We start from the raw sequence: 4,811 nt of genomic DNA on the forward strand, positions 1-4,811 counted from the left end.
TTTTTTTACAAATTAAAATAAACAATTCTTAAATTTGTATGGAATCGCAGTAGACCCCAAATAGCCAAAGCAATCTCGAAGAAAAAGAACAAAGCCAGAGGTATCACACTATCTGATTTCAAACTGTGCTATGAAGCTATAGTGATCGAAAGAGAATGGTACTGGCATAAAAAACAGACACATAGGTTAATGGAACAGAGTAGAGAACCCAGAAATAAATCCACATATACATGGTTAATTAATTTATGACACAGGAGCCAAGAACATACAATGAAGAATGAAAAATCTCTTCCATAAACGGTATTGCGAAAACATATGCAAAAGAATAAAACTAGATCATTATATTACACCATACAAAAATTAACTTAAAATAGATAAAAGGCTTGAATATAAGTCCTGAAATCATAAACCCTCTAGAAGAAAACATAGTTCTTAAGTCACTTTAACTTAAGTTTTTGATTGGATCTTTCTTTAATTAACTTGATATCCTAGTTAAGTACTAGCAGCAGTAACAAACAAGCCCCCAAATCTCAGTTAGTTATACAGCAATTTACTTCTCCCTCACTTCAGATGGGGAAGCTCTTTCGATCAGCTCTCCTTCAGTTTTGACTCAGAATCCTTCTTTCCATCTCATGGCTCTATCCATTTTGAATACTGCCTGGGATATTTCATAGGTCAGAAGTTACCCATATTGCCTCAGCCTAACTGTAAGGAAGACTGGGATATATAATCTTTCCAGGCCAAGAAAGAGTACACAAAATTTTTGAGCATCTCTAGAACACTTGATCAGTTTTGAAAATGAGAAAATTTGGAGGGGCATAGACACTATGACTATCTGAAAACAGAATCCTTTAATGTCCAAACTTCCTGAGAGAATTTGAAGTCAGAAAGCATATCGAAGAGTACTGTCTCTGTTTTTTGAGTTCATCATATACCGGACCATTTTCTGCTACCATTTTCCTCACAAAGGCTTGCCTTACCTATCTAAGACAGTTGTTATAATTTTCTTGTGCAAATTTCTAAAAGAGACAAAGATAACAAAATCAAAACAAAGAAAAGCAACTGATTGTGTCTATCTAGAAATCAGTCAGATCACATATACATATTATAAATGGTGTGTAGTTTTTCTAGGCTATATATAAAATGTATGCATCACAATAAGTCAAAAGAAGTGTCTTAATTTTAAAGACTTTAATATTTTTGAAGTTAACTTACTTCTTTTTTAAAAAAAGAGAAAGTGTATAGTCTTGAGCTTTTTTTTTTTACAATAAATAATAAAATAGATAAGTTAACTTGATTGTTAAATGGAAAACATTGCTTGTAACAAAATGTGTTAATGAACAAACTCCCCACTGCCTAAAGCTGTCACCCTTGGTTGAATTCCCATGACGAAGAATGATGTTAGGAATGCCATTCTTACTGTGCCAAACGAAAAATATAAACATCCACACAATCCATATGTCTAAATATCTAGACTCAAGGAAATGGTAATTCTAGGTTTTATTTTCTAAATCCTAGTCTGGACTTCACTGGGTTATCATGTAAGATGAAAAAAACTTACAGAATACAAGCATAGCTCCAAGCTATTGCAGGTTTTTTCCGAACCACTGCAGTAAAGCAACTATGGCAATAAAGCAATTCACAATTTTTTTTTTTTTTGGTTTTCCAATGCATATAAAGTTATGTTTACACTATATTGTAGACTATTACATGTGTAATAGCATTATGCCTAAAAAAACAATGTGCATATCTTAATTAGAAAACTTTTATTTCTATAAAATGCTAATCATCATCTGAGCCCTCAGTGAGTTACAGTTTTTTGCTGGTGGTAGGTCTTGCCTCAATGCTGGTGACTGATCAGAGTGGTGGTTACTAAAGGTTAGGATGGCTGCAGCAATTTCTTAAGTTCAGACAACAATGAGGTTTGCTGCGTCAATTAACTACCTTTCTCAAATGATTTTTTCCTACCACATGATGCTGTTTGATAGTATTTTACCTACAATAGAACTTCTTTCAAAATCAGAGTCGATGCTCTAATGTCTTGTGGCTGTTTTGTCAACTAACTTTATGTAATATTCTAAATATTTTGTTGTCATTTCAATAGTCTTCACAGCATCTTCACCAGGAATAGATTCGATCTTAAGGAAAAAAAATAAAACTTTATTTGATCACCAATAAGAATCAACTTCTCATTTGTTGATGTTTTATTATGAGATTCAGAAATTTATTCACATCTTCAGGTTCCATTTCAAATTCCAGTTGTCTTGCTGTTTCTACCACATCTGCTGTTACTTCCTCCACTTTTCTTCCCCCATGAGAGTTGGAATCAACATTTTCTAAAATTTTGTTAATTAATGTTGATATTTTGACCTGTTTCCATGAATCAAAGATGTTCTCAATGACATCTAGAATGGTGAATCTTTTCCATAAGATTTTCATTTGACTGCCCAGATAAAGCAGAGAAATCATTTTTTTATGGCAGCTATAGACTTATGAAATATATTTCTTAAATAACAAGATTTGAAAGTCAAAATTTCTCCTTAATCCATGGAACACATAATGGATGCTGTGTTGCCAGGCATGAAAACAAACATTAATCTTATCATATATCACCATCAGAACATTTAGGTGATCAGGTGCATTGTCAATGCACAGTAATATTTTGGAAGAAATCTTTTTTTTTTTTTTTTGGGCACTAAGCCTTAAACAATGGGTTTAAAATATTCAGTAAACCATGTCATAAACAGATGTATTGTCATCCAGAGTTTATTATTTCATTTATAGAGCACTGGCAGAGTAGATTTATCATGATTCTTAAAGGCCCTAGGATTTTTGGAATGCCAAATGAGCACTGGCTTCAACTTAAAGTCATTAACACCTAACAAGAGAATCAGCCTGTCCTTTCAAAGGTTGGAGCCAGGCATTGACTTCTCTGTAGCTCTGAAAGTCCTAGATGGCGTCTTCTTCCAATATAAGACTGTTTCATTTACACCAAAAATTTATTGTTTAGTTTAGCCACTCTTATTAATTATCTTTGCTACATCTTTTAAATAACTTACTGCAGTTTCTACATTAGCATTTGCTGCTTCACTTTTCACTTTTATATTATTGAGATCACTTCTTTCCTTAAACCTCATGAATTTACCTCTATTAGCTTTAAATATTTTTCTACAGCTTCTTTACCTCTTTCAGCCTTCAAGAACTAAAGAGATTTAGGGCCTTGCTCTGTATTAGGCTTTGGCTTAAGGGAATGTTGTGGCAGTTTTGAACTATCTGGAGCATTAAAACTTTCTCCAAATCAGCAATAAGATTATTTCACTTTCTTATTATTTGTGTGTTCACTAGAATAACACTTTTAATTCCCTTTAGAAACTTTTCTTTTGCATTCACAAACTTGGCTAACCATTTTGTGTAAGAGGCCTAGATTTTGACCTGTATCAGCTTTTGGCACACTTTCTTTACTAAACTAAATAATCATTTCTTGCTTTTGATTTAAAGTGAAAGACATGTGACTTCCTTCATATGAACTCTTACGGACCATTGTAGAGTCATTAACTGGCCTAGGTTTAATATTATTGTGTGTCAGGGAATATGGAGACCCAAAGAGGAGAGTGATAAGGGAATGACTGAGTCAGTGGAATAGTCAGAACACACAAAACATTTAGCAATTAAGTTCACTGTTTTCTATTGGCATAGTCTGTGGTGCCCCAAAACAATTACAATAGAAATATTAAAAATCACTAATCACAGATCACTATAACAAATATAACAATAATGAAAAAGTTTAAAATTTTGCATTACCAAAATGTGACTAGAGACATAAAGTGAGCAAATGCTGTTAGACTAATATCACCGATAAACATGCTCAATACAGGGTTGCCATAAACCTTCAATTTGTAAAAAAATGCAACATCTGTGAAGCACAATACAATGAAGCACAATAAAACAGGGTATACCTATATGTCAAGTAGCCTTGGTAATAACATATAATAAGACAGTTTTTAAAGACATTGAATTTTAACATCTCTCTTCTTTCTGTGAACATTTGTCCCTAGAGATCACAAAGGTCGTGTTCATGTTTTTTGTTTGTTTGTTTGTTTGTTTTTCTGGTTTATCTGGTAAAGCATTAGAACTAAAAGACTTCATTTCCAATATCTAGTTTCTGCTGTAGGCAGTAAACTTTCTGAGGCTGCTTCACACAGGAAGTAATTTGAGACAATGTGTGGCATGATGGCACTGCATAACACTAAACAACTTAACTCTGGTCTAAATAAAAAAAAGGAACACATTTTCATTTATGCAAACATTTTATTAGGACACAAAGTACTTTGTCTCAGTTTTTTAGATTGCAGGTGAAGGCTAAACACCAGAGCTAACTTTGTAAGTCATTAGGAAAGGGTCCAGGTGTAATTTTAATAGTACTTGGAAAGTCTCCTGCTTGATGACATCTCCCTTATTAGCCTCTCACAGGGCCCAAAGTCCCACTGTGACATATTTATTCCTTTAGGATATGAAGGTTTCTAGCCTTTAAGAGTTGTCAATAAATTTAGAGTTTCCAGGAAGAGAGAACAGCAGGAGATAGTGCTTCCCTAATTGCCTTCTCTGGAACCCTAATGCCTCAAGATATTCTCTGTCAAAAGGAGATCCCATGGTCAAATAAGTGGAGACATTGCTCACTATATCTCACTCTACATCCCCTTCACCAAGATCCACAAGCTATTTTAGCATGCTAAATCCTTTGAGAGGTCTTAGTAAGTCAGCATTTACTACACATATTTGATCTTAAAATTATTTTTTCATGGAATACCCAC

Source organism: Pteropus alecto, unplaced genomic scaffold, assembly GCF_000325575.1.
Source record: "Pteropus alecto unplaced genomic scaffold, ASM32557v1 scaffold64, whole genome shotgun sequence".
NCBI lineage: Eukaryota > Metazoa > Chordata > Mammalia > Chiroptera > Pteropodidae > Pteropus > Pteropus alecto.